The 20018-nt window shown below is 33.2% G+C and overlaps 1 long non-coding RNA gene across 3 annotated transcripts in view; it reads right to left on the minus strand.

The window, feature by feature from the left end:
- LOC106010867 (uncharacterized) overlaps positions 1–20018 on the minus strand; it is a 1054961-nt gene that overhangs the window by 186368 nt on the left and 848575 nt on the right. For all 3 annotated transcript variants that reach the window (XR_015441535.1, XR_015441536.1, XR_001184576.3), the window contains one exon: positions 8249–8323. This is a non-coding gene — a long non-coding RNA (uncharacterized LOC106010867). The remainder of the gene's footprint in view (positions 1–8248; positions 8324–20018) is intronic.

The raw sequence follows: 20018 nt of genomic DNA on the forward strand, positions 1-20018 counted from the left end.
CTTCTTACAGAAATATATTTTGAAACTAAAATATAAGTTTTGACACTTATTCCATTGAGAAAATGATTTAGATTTGCTGTCAAAAATAAAACAGAAATGAAACCAACTGATTCATAAGAGTTCAAATATTCCTAGAATAAACTCATCAGTTTTACTTGGCTACATAGATTCCTTTCCTCCCCAGACAGTAATATCCCATTTTTCCACACACAATACGCAAACACCAAATTACATGCTGGTGATAAATTATTTCAGACCGTTTTATTAATAGTTTGCTATCTACAGAACCAATTGAAACATACCACAAATAATTGTGTGAATATATGTATATACATTCATATAATCTCACTTATTTTAATACCATATGTGTAAATGATCTTTAATTGCATTTTTCATTTTTATACAGTTTATGTAAAGGAGAAATTTTTGTTATGTGTGTGTACCTAAAGTTCTTGCATGTGGTATGGTGCACGCATGTGTGTGTGTGTGTGTGTGTGTGTGTTTATCTTTACTGTTTACTACATCTTACTAACTCTCTAGCCTTGTGCCTTAACAGTCAAGACAAGAATAATAGATGTAGCCACATATGAAACATTCCTGCAAATTCCACACTTCTGTGGGAAGATTCATCCCCTGAAAACTTCACCTTTGAGTAGTGCACACATCAGGCTGGCCTGGTGGCCGGTGTGAAGGAGACCACACAAGTGAGAAAAGTGACCACACTCTGCACAGGTGAACAATCCTTTTGGAAGAAAATCCCAACCACCCAAACTACAAAGGTGAATTTTGTATCGAGCACTATAAATGAGTTTAGTTCTAATAACACAAAACATAAAAATAGTGAAAGAATACTTGCCACGATTTGGGATTTTTAAAAAATTACACTTAACTTCTATGTTTCATAGAAACATATCATTGTTACACATAATACTCTTGGATTTGTGCTGGTGGACAAGGAGGAGGGAAAGCCAATCACAAAACCACACACACAAAATTTCTTAGAGGCGAGAAATGAATCTTTCTAGTCTCTTCTGAGATACTAAATTACTGCCTCCGATAAGCCCAGATGCCATTAGAAAGGCTTCCATCCTGGGAGTGGGTCCTCCTAGATCTTTGAAGGTGCCTAATCCTCATTAAAGGCAAACCCTGGGCGTAGGAGGGGCTGCGCTGGCATCAAGGCACCTGGCGACGACTAAAAGCACTGGCCCCATGTGTGGCTGCCGCTGAGCAGCAGAATGTAATTTAGTCGCACCAGCGGGAGCAGGGGTCAATGATTTTATATTAATGGGGATCACGACAGTTCTAAGCTGTGGCGTGCTTTGAAATAAGTGTTGTACAAGGCAGCAAAGAGAGCTCAGCTGAGGAAATGAGCTGTGTCACTGTCTCCTCATGCCTTGCAGCAAACACTGGAATGTTTTTAGTTGCTACAGACTCTGTGCTATCATAATATTTTATAAACAACAATTACCTATTTCATTTTGAAAAGCTCAAACTCCTAAAATAATGCCTCTAAAAATGCTACTAAGGATGAGAAGTTTTCTTTCTAGTCAAAATACAAACCAAAGACGTGGTTGAATGAATGAACTAGAGATGGAATGTTTACATCTGCAAAATAACTTAGGAAAATAATACCAACCATGTTGTGGGTGGTTTTTTTGCTAGTAATAAAATATGGTATATTATTATATACCTTGAAATATTGTCACAGTGTCCATAGCTAAAATGAAAGACACAGAAAAGGGAGTTAGGGGCAGTGATTTTGAATTGCGGGCAGTGTTCTATCCTTTTCTGCATTTGAAAGCACTATTGTCCCATCTTATCCTAAATTTTCATGTATTTTCAGAAATACCAGGTTGAGGGTCCATATTACATTTCCAGCAAGTCAGCATTATTTTTTTTCAAATTAGTAACTGGGTAAGAAGTCATTTTTCTCAACATTTCTGCATAAGGAAATGATGCAAAATAAGAGTTTTTCTGGGCCTGAAGGATGGTCAGATTAAAAAAGGTGCATCATATATGGTCAGAAATAGAAGTATGACAAGGAAGAAGGTTTCACTTTTCAAAATTTATTTTGAAGTACACAGGTCAGAAGTACCAGAGCCGACAGGGATAAAGATATATCTGTGAGAAACATGACTAATTAGGAGAAAATGTATCATTAAGTGGATAACAGGTGCCCTGGAGTTATAAAAAATATTCAACAGTGAAAAAGTGTACATCTTTATCAGAAAAATAAAATCTATTCTTGAACATTGCCACTTGGAAAAACAGTTGATTAATTTTCAATGCTTCTTGCATGCAAAGGAAAGTTATAACTGGGCTTTGTTATTAGCGAAGCATCCTGAAGAACAGAATGGTATAATTGAAAGTTAATTATATATTGTCTATAAAACACTTTATATAAGATAAAATCTAAGCTTCACTAGTCTGTTGAAAACACACTTTCCAAAGATTATCTGTGAAATATTTGTGCCAAAACATTCAATATATGTGAAAGTTCACATATATACAGACATATGTATGAAGACTCTACAATCAGAAATGTTTAGAAACACTGCATTATAAAAGTTATTTTTAATATTCCTGAATAAGTTAACCTTGTAAATGCCCTGAAAATTCCTGTAATATAAAAAACTGTTTAGTTTCCTCAAATTTGTGTCTATCCAACTACTTTTATTACTACTTAACATCTGTTTTATAAAACACACTTTGGGAAATGCTGTATTAGAGTTCACTGAATTAGTGAATGCACATTTTCGTCAAGTGGAACCAGTAGATGTAATCTCTGCTCCACATTTATTCCTGTGCATATTGGAACTCATTAATGGAAGACTTGTTATAATCATAACTTAGAATTTCAGACATTAAAATGCCTGTAATAAACTACATGGTGTTTATAAGTTAATATATCCCATAATTGGAGAAACAGTCTATGATTTCCAGAAATAGAAACAGAAAGGATGGTAGGCACATTTTCTATCTCCAAATATGAAGAGAGGAGACACAAAAGGTCAGGTTTTTGACTAAATCATAATAATTTGGAACGTGGAATGGTCTGGGTGTTTAAAACTGAAGATACATGTAGCCTTTTAGGAATAATCAGAGCCAGGACTAAGGTGAGATAAATGAGGCACTCTCTTGAGCATAAAATATAAGGAGGAAAAATCTTCAGTAATCAACATATAGATATTTTAATCAATATTTTAAAAATTAAAATGAATGCAAATAAACTTGTGAACAAATTGTCAAAATTTTAAATAAATATAGGATTATTTTTGCTGATAGTTCCTTGTGCCTTAGATTCTAATATGATTAGGCATATCACAGGGAATGAGAAATTACAAGGAGAAAAATCACAGGAAGAAAGAAGTAATTGATCAGGAGTTCAAATTAGTTCTGATCCTTTCTATTAATAAATAGCTATACATCATATATATATATATAATATATATACATGCCATGCTCTGATCTCTAAAACTGTCCTGAGAAATACCTCTCCAATGAATTGTTCATAGATATTAAAAAATATGGTAGGTAGTAGCTTTGATATCATGTTTGTTTGGGAAAATCTATGCTGAACTGGTCAGATTTCATTATTATGGGACTTCCCAGGATTTTTAACACTCTATTGTATTTCTTGACTGTCTTATAAGAAAACACTATACAACAATTAGTCCATTTTTAACATCTTAGCCATAGTAACCAAAATGCAAAGCAAAACGAACCTAAGTTGCTCCTCACTACAAAATGTTAACATTCTAAAGACATTTTTAGAGGTAATATGAAAACTAAATAATTTAATATGAATTAACACTCTACAAAAACCTAATTTTAACTATGATTGTAGAAATATATATCACATATATAGCACAGCATATTTAATTCATATTCAAGTGTCCTAAGAACAGAGAATCTGTATCTTGACTTAAACAGCCAAAACCAAGCGTTGAATTGGGGCTGATGTTCCGCTATTGAAACCTTACAAAAGACATGTAAAAGATGGAAAATGAACATATTAGAAAATGAAGCAACATAAGTAGATGAGAATAGGTGTGGTTATTTTTTATTAAGCTTATTGGTACATTTAAAGTATACATTATGATGACATTCATTATTGGGAATTTGTACCGGTACATGATATATCTTAGTTCTTATTTTTTCCCTATTCCCCTGCACTCCTTTCCACCACTCCACCCCTCTCTATTTACAAAAAATTTTGTTTCCATTTTTTCCTTCTTTCCTCACATTTTTTCTTTGCCTTCTTTCCTTTCCCTTATTCCTTCCCTATTTCCCCTTCCTCTTTGGACATTTTCTTCTAAATTCACATTATCTATTATACATTTTGGTCCTCATTTACACTTTCAGTTTCTTACACCAGAGGAACTATTCAGTATTTATACATGTGTGTCCTTTGTGATGACTAATGGACAGATTTTTCAAATATTCTAGAATATACAAAATCAGTTTCTTTCTCTTTCAGGAGATAACCTTTTATACAAAGCTAATTATTCAACATTATTGATTTCATTATTCAATTTAGTTCTTTGTTGATTGTATTTTCCTCTCTTCAAATCTGAAAGGAGCTACTGGACATAACCTTCTCAAAACAGATTCAGCTATTTTGAGGCTTATCAAATATAAGTGTATGATATATCATCTTTTCAAGTTGTGAATTTATAATTAATTGGTACCTTCTTATCTTCAGTATTTGATATTGATTTTATCATGTTTGATATTACCACTGACATTTCTATTATTCTTATTTTTGCCTGGTGTTCTGTCCCTTTCTTTATCTTTAAAACTTGTTTAGTTCAGTGCCATGTGTCTCTTTAAATGTCTTTTCTACCTATTAACTCAAATTAGCAGTCTCTATCTTATGATGAAAAAATACAATTCATTCACATTAGTGTTGCCTTATAAATTTTATACTTTTACTTCTAACTTAATATTTCTTATATAGTAAATTTTCCTTTATTTTTGTCTTGACCATTCCATTTTGCCCTTGTATATCTGAAAGTAATACTACAATAGGGCATTTTATTGATAGTCTCATTTTCCTATTTGTATAAACTGGTATACATTTTTTTATCATGATGAAAAAAGGCAATGCTACCTATTTGCTCTAGTAAGATGGACTTATATGTATATTAAATTGCTTTGCCTTCCTTTTCACCAAGATTTCTTCTCCACTGCAGTAAGATTAGGTTAGAGGAATAATTTAATTTCTTCACTTATCTCTTCTCTCTTCTCCTCCTCTACAATGAGGAGACATTCGGAACTTTTTATTTCTTTACTCCTTTCCCTTGCCCATTATTACTCACAGCTGAACTTCCAGGTTTTGTTGAAATAATTAGATATTTTAAATTCAACATGGTTATTAAAATCTCCTTTTATGTACTAGCTTCTGTTTCAAGAGGCCTAGTTTAGCACTTATACTCTATATTTCCATACAGAAAAAAATTCACATATATAATAGTATATTACAAGTTTTATGATCTTGATATTTTTCCCTTGGCATCTCCTATCATGAGTTCTGTATTTATCTGTCTTATAAGTAGAGCTCTTAACTACTTCCCACAGAAGCACTACCTGTGTAAGTTAGTGATATACTTGGATATTTTATACTTTCAGGTACTTTTCTCTGCTTCATATTTGGACTCTGCTTCATATTTGGATAGTAGAAATGTTGGATGGTACACAGTTTTACTGAAATATGCATTTTTCCAAAGTTAGAATTCAAAAACAAGGTATATTTGAATCACAATTCAAAGCTCTTAACATTGTCCTATTTTTCTATTTTTCTTTTAATGGTGTAAGTAGATATAAAATTTATGTAAAGTATTTAAATAACAGCACAATAATGGAGGAGAAAACATTTTTAACCAAAGCCTGAGATCTCTTAATATTACTATTACTGTAATATTTCTAATATTATTTCAAGAGATTTTTCTCAGGTGCAACAGTAAAATTTTAAGTGTTATCAACTCTTTCTTAAAATTAAATTAATTTACCTAATACAATTCCACTCAAAATCTTACATAAATTTTTTGGCTTGATATATATATATATATGTATATATATATAAATATTTCATATATATTTGAAATAATATCTTAAAATGATTCTAAAGTTCATTAGCTCATTACTTGTAAAGATAGCTGTTTTAGACAGAATTCATACCACATATTGCAATCTAAATTGATGATAAAATAAAAACTGGAAAAATATCCTATCAGTGAAAAGGAGGAAGACTTCAAATATAAGTTTAATATTTAATTTAAAAAATAATGATTAAAAACTGCAAGGATTTAAGTAGGATCAAAATTCTCTAGGTCAAATATGTAAATAAAATTTACAAGTAAACAATACTTGAGAAATTTTGTTACAAATATTGAAGGAAATTTATATTATTAACCAGTAATTTCTTATCAATCAGTGAAAAGAAGCCTAGTACCTCAATAGGGCTATTATGAAAGGAAGATTAATGCTTAATAAAATTATGGAAAATATTCAACACTAATTTTAATCATATAAATGTAAATTAATTTTTCTTTAATTTTATTTTGCTCTATTTTCACCTGTTTAACCTTTCTCTTCCTCTTTTTTTTTTTATTATTAGACTTAATGGAGTAGGAGGACCAAGAATTAAGCATAATCTATGAACTACTGGTAGAATTTAAATTCAAGTAATTTTGCTAGATATCAGTGTCATACTCCTAGTTACACTTCCAGAAATTAATTTTATGTAATTATTTGGTGAAGTAAACCAAAGATCTATGAATAAAAGAATTGACTGCAACAAGACGTGAAGCAACAAGACACTATAAATAACTCAAATGACCAAAAGTGGGGAAGGATTAAATAAATTTTAGCCCATACACTTAATGAAACAGCATAATCATTTACAGTTATATTTAAATATTTAATATAATAGGAAATTATCACAAAATAATGTTAACTTTGGAAAAGCAGAATTTACAGTTTAATATTTAGAAGATTTGTAGTTTATCATAAACAAATGCACATAAAAATACTATACTAAATGTTAGCAATGCTTCATATTAGATGATGTTATTTAAAGATATTTAAAATATTTTTGTCTTTAAACCTCTTCTGGCCTCTCTCCACCTTTCACTTCCTCTCTCCCTTGTTTTTTTTCTCTTTTTCCTTTCTTTCTTCCTTCCTCCCTTTCTTTCTTTCTTCCTCTCTTCCTTTCTTTCTTTCTTTCCTCCTCCCTTTTTTTCTTTCTTTCTTTTTTCTTTCTTTCTTTCTTCCTCTCTTCCTCTCTTTCTTTCTTTCCTCCTCCCTTTTTTTCTTTCTTTCTTCTTTCTTTCTTTCTTTCTTTCTTTCTTTGTTTCATGTCTGGTTTTGGTTATTGAACCTAGGGCTCACTCATTCTAGGCAACCATTGTAACATTGTACTACATACTATGCCCTAAACATTTTTCTATATTAGAAATTTTGTATACTAAGCAGCTATTGTTTCAATATCAGAAAAATATTTATTATTTGAATAAATTCAATATCAGAAAATTATTTGATGATATAAAGTAATTGGTGGTAAATCTTCAAAAGAGATCACAAGGGAGAACAAACATAGTGATAGTTTCATAATATTGAATAAATAATTAGCATTAAATATTTACATTTCATCTTTTTATTTTTACATATTTCTTTCTGGGTCTTGATTTCATGGATTGGTTTCTCCACACTTTCACTTATCATCTTTTGTAGTATTGCCCTGATTTGTCATCGTTTCCAAAAATGAATGAACAGATAACAATATGCTAGCCAGATTATTAAAAATTATTAATATGACCATATTATCAAATAAATTAATAGTCTAGTTTTATCTTTGTAGTGTTTAGTTTCTAGGGGAAAATATCATTAACAGAAGATGCCATGAGGAAAATAGAGATAATCAAAAACCTTGGATACAGTCAGAGAACACAGAGGTGTTTGAGATGTTCTTACTATGCTTAGAAGACAGAATGAATACTTAAAGTAAGTGCAAAGAGGTGCGGTTTTACTTTTAATATGTTTGGTGAGAAATAATTTCAGTACAATAGATTAAACATACTCATAATAGTAAATTCCTTACGGGTGGCTAAGATACAAATCAGTTTTGGACAAAACAATAGAGATGCTTAGAAATGTTTTAGGCATCTTAAATGAAATTACAGGTAAAACATGAGCATTAGAGTTTATTCCAATAAGAAAATATTTATCAAACATACTTCTCACTTACCAAACACAAATAATTTATTTCACTGGTTCTTAGCATTATTAGCTGCAAATTTTTAATTGTGTAGCAAAGTCAAGCCTGTAAAATAAAAAAAGAAACATAAATTAAATGTTACATTTTAAATTAAACCCCATTTTATGGAAATCAATTGGTTTTTATCTCACTTTATCAAAAACAGTTTACAAATTGATCCATCTGATCCATGTAGCATTTCCTTATAAATATCAGAGTAAAATCATTGTTTTAATTTTTCCTTTTCTGTTCATGCCTGAATCTGACAGATGTGGATAAAATGCGTCAATTCCATTTATTTAAAAAAGAGAATTTTAATTTCTAAAGTACACCAACAGATATTCAACACATTAACATTCCATCAAAGTAAACTGTGATTTCTTTTAACTACCATTTGCATCTTGATACACTAACTTCCCCCACCACCACCACCAGTGCTGAACTAACAATGGAATGTGCTCTAGGGGTTTTAAACTCAATACTTAGTAAATTAATTCCCAATTATCTCCATAAATACTCCAGTGTATTAGGATGATGCCAACAACCTAAGCTATAAAATATTAAGACTGTCTAGTATGCTATCGATCTTTTATAATATTTTACAAAATTGTTTAAAGTTACGTAATACTTCTTGATGGGATCTTTGTAGGAGACTGATACCTTAAAAAAGAATTTTAAAATACAGTAAAAAGCAGGAATATTTTAATTTTGAGTGCTAGACACAAAATAGGAAAATGACTGGCAGTTATTTTTCAAGGAATATTTCAAGGAGTACTCAATGTTCATCCTTTAATACATACTCATGAAATAAAAAAATCTTGAAGCATTGTATAACACCTTCTCCTTATTCAAAGACAGAACCTTAAGTTTTTATATATATGTGTGTATTTTTTGTATGTGAGCCAGAGAATAAAAGAGTGAGGGAGGTGGAGAAACAGAAAGCAGACAAAGAAAATGAGACGAGAAAGACAAGAAATTCAATAAAAAATATTTTGTCTACTTAATATTAAACCAAATATTAAAATCAAAGCATATTAAATGAAAGAAGTTCTTTTCATCATCTTTAATTCATATGCAAGGTATATTTTGTTTATATTGTTTGGTAGGAATTAAAATTTAACACGACCACACTGGCCAAAAATAACCCTTTGTTCTATCTTTATTTCAAAATTCTATGGGTTATCTTTTCAAGCCATGAAAGACCCAAAAGTAACATGTATTCCTTGAGTTGTTGAAAATGAAAAGATTCAGTTGTGAATCAAAACAGAAACAAATGTTAAAAAGAGGGCAAAGAATGTCACATGTATAGCTTGCCACAGTTGTTGGGCCCACTTTCCCTCTGCTGGGTCAGTGACCTCAATGCTCAAGACTGTCAAGTAAAATGGTCTGAGCGACACCTGTTTTCCCAGAACCCTTGACCCTTATTTAGCTACTGGCCCTGCTATGCTCTCATGAAGTGCATAGCAATGGAGTCAAGAAAGTGGGCAGCTGACTGGGGAATTTTGCTGTACTTTTTGACTAACTACTTATATGTTATCTCTCATTTCATTTGTAATGAAGAAAAATGCATCTATAAAATTGAAGGGCACTATTGATTAGTCTAGACAGCTTTGAATTGGGTGGGTTTTTAAATGTCACAGCTTTATGCATGTTAGCAAAACAACCTTGTAACATATTTGGGTCTTTCTGTAAAAGCATCCAAGTTTTAACCTATGTACATTTTAATACATATCCCAGAAGAAAACTGAATCTTCTTTTGAAGGTTTTAAAAATATACATTAAAATTCTAGAGTTCAATAAAATACAAAGTTATTGAACTCAATTTAAAGGGAGTAAAAGAGTTGGAACATGTATGAAATATGAAGCATGAGGTACTGTCACTTAATCACTTCAGTTGCTCTAATAATTTTATTTATGTTTTTCAGTCCTTGAAAAGGCCAGCCAGGCTGTATAAGGTGGCTAATTTAGCCTTTTGATGGCTAAATTACAAGACTGCATACTAGTTTCGTCTTTTTTGGTCTTATAGATAGAGACTTAAGCCCAACACATCACATAATTCTTTAACTGGTATTTAAAAAAAGAGGCTTCTCTTCCAGGAAAACAGCAATTTAAAAATAAGTCACAATATTTGTTTGTCAGGAAACTGCTCCAAAACACTGATTAAGAAAAGAATTAGAAATGGAAAAAATGTAAACTTCCATAAAGAAATTATAAGCCTTCAAAAGTTTAATATGTTACCAGTGAGGAGGAACTAAAGGGTTTTTTCCAGCTCCATATCAGTGTACCAAATAGTTTCTCCCACATACCAAGGGTCAAAATCAGAATCTGAACAGGTGAACATGGTGCCCGGCAGCTTGACCCCATGGCAATAGAATTGACCAGAACTGGCCTCTGTACTCTCCTCTGCCCCACATGACTGCTCCTTTGGGCAATGAGAAAGTTTGACTTAGAGAAATACGTGCAAAAAGGAAACAAAACAAAAAGAGACTGCGAGTTGGGCAGCACGGTGTATGCCTGTGATCCTAAGCACTCTGGGAGGCTGAAGCAGGAGAACTGCAAGTTTGCACCCAACCATAGCAATTTAGCAACTCAGTAAGACCCTGTCTCAATAAATAATTAAATAAATAAGATTAAAAGGGCTAGGAGTGTAGCTCAGTATGAAGAATTTAAAGTCAATCTTCAGCAGTGCTAAAAAACTTTTTAATTTTTAAAAAATAGACTCTTGATGAACAATACACTGGGAAAATAAACCAGGGAAGATTTATGTAGAGTACCAATTAAAAAATGTGAACTCCAATACTACAGCAGGTGAGTTAAGAGTTTTTATTTGCTACTCGGTAAGAGTCAGAGAGATATCAATTTTCCAACAAACACTAAATAACATAAAAGAAAGTAATGATGACAAAACAGAGTAATAGAAACCTGATAATTGTCGTAAAAATTTCTGAATTCACAAATTGGACTTCAAGAAATCGGGAGATATCAAAAGCAATCTAAACCTTAGATGGTCTTACAGCTAGAACTATCATGAGGTTATTTTTAAAGAATAAAGGGGAAAAATGCCAAGGTTTCCATTTAATTCATGACAATAGTACACTCTTAAGAGAAATAATCAGTAAAATGAATGATAACCCTCTAAAACATTCAATTATTTTTAAATATGCCTTTGTTAACTTTGGAGAACCCACATATAGTATCATTTTTCCGAAGATAAAAGCTTTTGACAAGTGAATCAAGTGCCTTTAACAGTTTTTATGTGTTTGCTACAGATATTCTAGCTCTGGTATTCATATTCAAGTGTCTCACAAAACATAAAGATTGTAGCACAAAGATGTTCTTTACAACATTATTTATGACTTGTTCATTCAGTAAGATTTTTAAAGTTTTTTATTGTTAATATATTAGTATATATGTGCAGTGTTTACATTCCTTATGGGAAGTTGGTACATGTATGTAACACGTCTTAATTCCTTTCAAAAAGATTTTTTGAGAACTTTCCATGGGCCAGGCTATGTGTCTGCTATTTAGTAAAAAAAAAAAAAAAAAGAAAAATGCCATTAAAAGACTGATAGTTAATTATGGTACAGGCATATGATGAGCTATTATGCAGTTATTAAAATGATGTTTATGGAATGTTTAATGACTTGGGAAATGCTAATGATTTAATACTGAGTGAAAATGTACTTACAAAATAGCACTTACCATATTATCTGAGACATGTAAAAATTGCATTAAAAATGGAGGAATATTCCAAAATATGAACACTAATTGCCTCTAGGTGGTAAAATGATGGATGTTCTTTCCTCTTGCATTGCATTTTACAAACAATGTATTAACTTAATTATCACTAAAATATATCCAGATTTTTGTAAACTAAAAATATTAGAACCTAAGGTAACTGACCACCAGATGAAAACTTTCCTCTCTATCTGTAAGGATTAGATTGAGTCTGATAAAAGGCATGATATTTAGACAGCTGTAAATTCATGTGGTGCTTGATTTTGTGGATTGCCTCAACCCTTAAAATGCTCATGTTTCTAAGAATAGGTAGTGGATACATTTAGAACTTTTTGTTAATAACCAAAAGCAATTTTCACATGTTTCCTATATCACTTTTTTGGTATATAATTTACATACTATATAAAGTACTCATTTTAAGTAGGCAATGTGATTATTTCTGACAAATATATATAATGAATATAATATATATATATATATAAATCTAATAGCTATTCTGACAAAATACAGAACATTTCCATGATCTTCCAATAATCCCTTGATTTTTTTTCTTTGCAGATAATACTTGGCCTTATCCCTGGCATTGTGCAAGTACTGATCTGTTTCTGGTCACTATAGATTAGATTTTGGCTTCTAAAACTTCATATAATGGAATCATATGGTATATGCTATTTTGAACCTGATTTATTTCACTCAGTTTAAAGTATTTTAGATATACGCATGTTCTTGCATATATTGATATATGGTGGCATTTTATACACTTTAGAGTATCTAGAAATGGTAAAGCTTATGCTACTGAATGTTGTTGTGGATGTGGAGGAACTCACTCTCATCCATCACCAGTGGGAACAGAGATGGTGTGGCCACTTTGAAAATAATTTTGAATTTCTTATAAAGTTAAATATATGTCTGCCGTGTGACCCAACAATTCCACTTGTAGATATATATGTAAGAGTAATGAAAAGATGTATTTATAAAAAAGACATACATAAAAATAGTAACAACAGCCAAATTATAAATATAACATTTACAATAGCCACAGTGGGAAACAATGTAATATGTACCAGTAGATGAAGGAATAAACAAAATATAGCATAAAGGTACAATTGAATACTCTTCAGCAATACAAGTGCTCTTTTTAAAGCATAATGTAAAAAATATATTTTAATGAAGCATCCTGAAAAGGGTCTTTAACAATAGGAAAATCCTATAGATATTCTACAACCATATACATAGTATTAGTAAAAATTTTAAATGTTACTCATTTTTAAATAAGCTCCAATCAGGGTTTCATTAATAAATACAATTACTGGTTTAAAAGCATATTTGTCTATTTTCATTTTCAAGCTCAACAAAATATTTTAACATTTCTTATATATGTCATGGAAAGTATTCCTTTTGTTAAGCCAACCGGGAAAATAAAATGAATAGTTATTACACAAAAACTTATACATTTTAAATTAAGCCCCAAATGCCTGCTGTGTAGTCTTCTACCAACCTCCAGTGAAAACTTTTTGTCTTCAAATGAAAAACTCCAATAGTCAGCAACGAAATTGTTTCAGTTTTCTTTCATTTAAAAATCAAGTACTGAGCACAGAATTAGACACAGTCCCTACTCAGTGGGATTCACAGTCTACAATGATGCCAACCTCGTTTTCTTTTTACTCAAACTGTGTATTATAGCAGACTCTTGATAGGAATTTGTTTACTACTTCTAAGACATACTCTTGTGCTTGATACACGACTGAAAGAGAGTTCACACTCCTTTGAAAATGCAGGGCTTGGGCATACTGAAGGGCAGCCACAATAACCCACACTTGTAACAAAAGCAAGCTCTGTATTAAGAAAGGAATTCTAATAATGACTCTTTTTCTAGTTTATTATTTAATAAATATTGCCAGAAATAGTTATAAATCCAACTTTACTTCTAAATGCAAGTTTATAAATCTAGAACAGAACCTGGAAATATAGCAAATATTGACTGGGTAGAGAGCACATGGAAAATATACATTTGAAATAAGACACTCTAGGTCAATAATAATTATCTGTGATTTATCCACACCCATAGCTACCACACCTATGCTCAAATGGTCTCCAAAATTTCTGGACATTATAATTTCTTTCATTACTTTTCTGAATTTCTCCTTTCTATTTAGGAGACCATTCTTGGCTTCTACATAGGAAACAACATGATATATAATTGTTTAGATAAAGAAGAAATAATAAATTTCACACATTGGAGATCTATTATATATCAAATAGTGAGCTAAGTGGAATAATTAATCCACTTCAACATTGTTTGATTCCCACTCTGTGTCAGATATCATTGTGCTGCTGATGGAATAGCAGAAATGTCTATCTGACTTATGGATTTTACATTCTGAGGGTACATGAGTTGGAACAGTGGGAAACAGAAACAATAAGGAAATACATTAGTACATATAACATGTCTGGTTACAAACCCAGCTTGCAAATTTGCTAGTTTTTAAAAGTGGTACTCCAAGCCAGAGATGTCATCAACTTCCCCTAAAACTCATGCTACCCAGCATAGTAATCTAACCCAGGTTTTTCTACTGAGAACCCCTGACTATTTCTACTGACTTACCATCAAAAAACAATTACTAAGTTTATAAACTATAAGAAACAAGGACAAAAATGGAAGAGTATTTGGAAAGGACTTTAGAAGTAAAAGCGTATTTCTATGTGAAATCCATGAGAATGTGTGTTGCATACCTCCCTCTGGAGAATGCACCCTGCCAATGACAACAGTTTTTGCACTGTAAAAGCTATTGTGACATTTATAGTGTCCACAGGGGGCCTCAGCCAGAGATAGAGCATGACACAGATATTAAATGATGCCTCTGCCTGGAAGTTATGATACTCTTCTAATGGCTAACTTCTGCCTGAAGACTACCTGATGCCCTTGGAATTTCCTTAGACAGCATCACTGTCCAGGGCATTTTCCTCCTTCTGACTTTCACTTACATTGCGGTCTAAGGATGCTCCTGTCTTATTGGGTTCATTCACCATTTTATCTCACAGAGACATTTTTCTCTAAGACAATATCTGCATGCTTAATCCTATCATGGAATCTATATGTTTGTGGAGCCAGGCAAATGGTGCCAAGAGTGCTGTGAACAAATGAGCAGTAAGATGAGGATTAGGGATTGGCTCACTCATTACCTAGCCAGGGAAGAGGATACCATCCCAGTTAGTACGTGAGCCATGGGTACTCCTTGGCACAGTGTGGTGGTTCTGCTGCTAAAGATTTCAGTAACTGTGACTTGGGAAAGGTCCAGATGGAGAAAAATTCTATAGCAGCTGTAACAATTCAGACATTTAAAGTCCATAGTGGAAATAATGCATATTAAAAACAGAAGAATAATAATAATTTTTAAAAAAAACAGTAGAATAGGTGGAAAGATGGAGATTCTTTCAGAAAGACAGAGACCTAAGTGTGTTAACAAGTAATTCATGGCTAACTGTGTTAGCCAGAGAATACCAGTGGTAGCTTACAAGCAGGAATTTAGCACTTGTGGTAGAAGGTTAAATAACATTATAAGAAAAGACAGATTGAAGAGTTAATTGTCAGAGTCTCAGAGCTCTAGAGATGTTTGAATACTCAGTCAAGGCAGGATTGTTATGCAAAGATGACATCCCTCAAAGGGAAACATAGTATCATGAAAAATGGGACAGCAACATTTGAATGGATGACTCCAAGTATGCTTACTATTCAATCTACTGTCTTCTGGAGACACTGTGCTTAAATTAGCCCATTCTCCCTTAGAGAAAGCTACAGCTTCTCCTGGGCTGGGAGATGCTACAGAAGCTTCTTCCTCCCTAAATTATAGTAGTCTTATCTCCTTTTCTGCATATCAGGCCAATAACTAGGGTTAAACCCTAGCATCATGTGGCTAAGGGTTATGCTAGGCCTGATTAATGGAAGAAACAGACTATATAATTAAATAGTTAGAATTAGTTGTTATATGCTGAGGGGAGCAAAGGGAAGAATGCTTGGCTAAAATTTTGAAAGTAGATAAATGGAACCAAAATAAATCTGGAAAGGCAAGAATTCAGAGCTTTATATGCACTTTCTAAAGACATGAAAATTAACATCCTAACAAACTCCAGGGGATGAAGAATGTGCCACTGTGGTGGTCTTTAGAAGTCTTTAAGACTGATGTCCAACTCTTAAGTAAAATAAAAATGTCAATACTGCCTTGTCAGAAAAAGGAAGGAATAATGAGACTGAAAGAAATGAGCATGCTGAAAGGATACAGTATGTGTCTTAGTTACTTTCTCATTGCTGGGATAAAATACCCAACACCCACAAGTTAAAATAGAAGTTTATTTTGACTCACAACTTGTAGGGGTTTCAGTCCATAGTCAGCTGGCATCAAGGCAAGGTGGCATGGAAGAATGGCATGAGAAAGAAACAACTCACAGCATGGCAAGCAGGAATCAGAGACCAGTCAAGAGAGAAGGGAGGCAAATTTGTTCTTCCAGGTCACACTCCCCAGTGACCTACCTCTTCCACCCAGACTTAACCTCCTAGCACCACATTTAGCTACAAACTCATCAGTGGACTAATCCACTGATGAAAATCCACACCTATGATCCAAGCATCTCCCAATAGCCCCACTATCTATCCACACTTAAGACTTTGGGGTGACATTCAGAAATAAACAATAACAGTATGTAAGGCTGAAAGACTTGAAACAACATATCTTTCAACAAAGCCATCAGGAATATTCTGGTGGGAGCAACACCAGGATCACTGAGAAGCTTTGTTCTTTCCAGACCACAGATGATAGATGGAGAAGCAGTTATTCTTTAATATCTACGGTGGTAATAACCCTCCTTCTTGACAGTAGAAATCCAGGTGGTGCCAATTAATTGCCAGAAGCCAGGAAGCTTCAATTACCTTAATGATGCAAAACATTGGAGAAATAGTCAAAGAGCCTAACTTGCAGAGAATTATGAAATTATTAGTAGAACTTGGGATACTTATAGGCAATAAGGATGGGTAGCTAGCACAGGTCCTGCTTAATAGGTAAAATTTTAAAACAAACAGTAAACAAAAACACAAAAATGGAAAAGCAAGCAAAGGTGCTGTACCATGTCCAAACTAATGCAATCAGCCCTACCATCTTAGCCATACAATACAGCACTGGGGGATCCAGCAGACCCTATAGTGCTGAAAAAGATGTAATGTGAAATATGATGAGCAACACAAAAAGAATCACAACACAGGCCCTGGAATTCTAAAGTGATGTCAAGGATAGTCAAGAGTTATTCCCTCTTGAAGAAATACTGTGTGTTGCTGAGTTTTGGTAAAAACACAACATTTGACCATGGGATGCACTGGCAGTGCATCTAAAGCTGTTTATCAAGATCTGAATTCTGTTGAACTACCCACATTTTGATATCAAGCCAAGATAGTTTACTGGATATGAATAGATGACAGAGACCACAAGTCAGTGGCCCACAGTTGGACATGTGACCTCCATTGATTGGCTCCTACCTTTGTATAGAGTCTTCTATATTACCCAGTCAAAGAGCAAGAAAAAGTTTGAGCTTGATTTGTAGATTCATTGCCTCATCTTGAATGCCACAGCAAGTAAAATATGAATAATGACTGCATTGTACCTGCATTCAGAGCTAGCCTTAAAAAACAGTGGAGCAGAAAAAAAAATCTTCCCAATGACAGAGCCACAAGTGGTGCACATGATCATCTATTTTGTGTGGAAAGAGAAATAATCAAGATAAGAGCACATAGATTTCAGGGCAATGACCAATGACCTGACTCTGTTCAGAAGTCTTGAAAGAAAATAACAAAAATATCAGAACAGAAAGGTCTAGGGTATCAGTGTGTTGCTGGAGTTACAGAAATGAATACAAAGTAAGGGATTTTTGTACCAAATCACAGACCCTTCTGTTGTGCTTTGTCCCCAGTGGAAAAGATGCATGTGTCTAAGAACCATTGGAGTAATTTGTGGTCCCTATCTTCACAATTTTGGGTTCTGCCGGCAAATACCCAAAGGATCTCACCAAATAACAACTATTTCTGCTATCTGAAATATTTGTACTCTTGATGGCCATGACCAACACTAGAAAACAAGAGTCACATACAGGTGGGGTAATTGATTCTGACCAGCAAAATGATACAGAGGGGAAAGAAATGCATGTGGAACTCAAGTGATTAATTTGCATGATTTCTAATATGTATTTTCCCCATTATGAATACAGAGTCATATGAATCATCCAACACTATGAAAGGTTGGCAAATTGGGAGTTCAAGAAGGTTTAGTTCATATTACCAGCCAAATCGCTAAGACTCACTGCTGTAATCACTACAGATGAAGAGATCAGAATGAAGAGTGGAGTAAGGAAAGGAGTACAAGTTACAAACCAGAAATCAGCTGTAGCAATGATAACTTTAATTTATCCCCTAAACTCCCTCATCCCACTTATCAGTCAGGAATGAAAGCCCATAGAAACAATTGAAGAACTTCTCTCAGATCTGTGAGGAGAAGTAGATTTAAATGAGGCTAGGAGAGCAATGTGGTATTCATGAAAGTTAGCTTATATACCTGTCACTGTGGGAAGTATAAACCACCTGTAGCCCAAGTTGTGTGTTCTGAAATCATAGCCTTGTTTATGCTAAGCCCACATGTTCCACAGGCTGCTCTGAGCTAATGGCTGAAAATGGCAGGGATACTAAGGCAGGCCTGCTGCTGAAAACATGGGCATCACTGATGGGCAACTTTGGCTTGAGCACTTTCTCTGACAGCCTTGCCAAATCTCACTCACAGACAGCACTGTCTATGTAGTACAGCCAACCCACCCTCTGGTCCCTTCACTGTGAATCAGATTTGCTTTGTAACTTTATTATGTACTCAGTTCTCTTTCTGTTTTCTTTCACACAGCTATTTTTCCTAATAAAATTCTTGAATATTTAATCTTGCTTTGCCATCTGCCTTTTGGAGAACTCTGATATCCTCTGTATTATTAGAGTTGTATTGGTAAGTCCCAGCTCCTCACTTTACATCACAAGGAACATGTAGCAAACTAGCACAATGACTTTTAAAAGCACATGGCAAATAGGTGCCTGTACTATAATGTGACCATACCACAAGATAGTTTCAAAAACCAACCTACACAATGATATTTATGTTATGACAGTTATTTATACTATGGCTAAATGGCATCACTAAAGGGATAAAAAATATCTAAGTATTTTTATCTAGGTATGAAAGATATGAAAGGAGACTGGTATTATGATCAAACAGTAGTGAAAATTAATTTTCAATTCTTCCATTCATGTTTTTAAAAAATGAAAGCACTCACATTACATATCCACACTTGGTTAAACCTCCCACTCTGCTAGTTCCTTGACATAACAACTCTGGCTTCCCTTTCCACAAACCCTCTTTTAACTGATCCACACTTATGTAGAAGCTTCTTCCCACGTACTTTCTATCCGATGTCCCACTTTTTTCTTTGCATCTTCAGTAATTTTCATTAATTTTATTACAATAAATGCCTGATCAAGGTTTAAAATGTTTCCAACAGTGTTCATTTTACTCTTATGAAAGATACTGCTAACATCTTGGGAAGGGATTTTTGAATGGTCAAAAATGCCAACAGGCTGTTTGAGAAGCTGAGAGTTCATGCTTTGGAATTCTTCAAGTGAAGATAACTACTTCAGTTTCTTTCAGCTTTCATTTTCAGTGACTGTATAAAACCCTTAGATTTCCCTCTGAAAAGGGTAAAAAAGATTAGTCATAAATGCTTTTATCACAGTCCAGGGAATTAATAATTTTTGGAAGGACTTTAATCAGATTATCCTTCTACTTACATTTCTTTATTTTTTTCTGCCACAAATAGCTAAAGATAAATTTCAGTCTGTCAGAGTTGTCACAAACTCTGACTCATCATTGTCAAAAATAATGTTTTTCTTAATTTCTCATAAAGTTGTTTTCTTAGAGTTGTTCTTATATTTTCAGAAATGAGACTTTTC

Source organism: Heterocephalus glaber, unplaced genomic scaffold (genome assembly GCF_053883595.1).
Source record: "Heterocephalus glaber isolate CG9 unplaced genomic scaffold, H.glaber_assembly_v1.0 deba00001523, whole genome shotgun sequence".
NCBI classification, from domain to species: Eukaryota; Metazoa; Chordata; class Mammalia; order Rodentia; family Bathyergidae; genus Heterocephalus; species Heterocephalus glaber.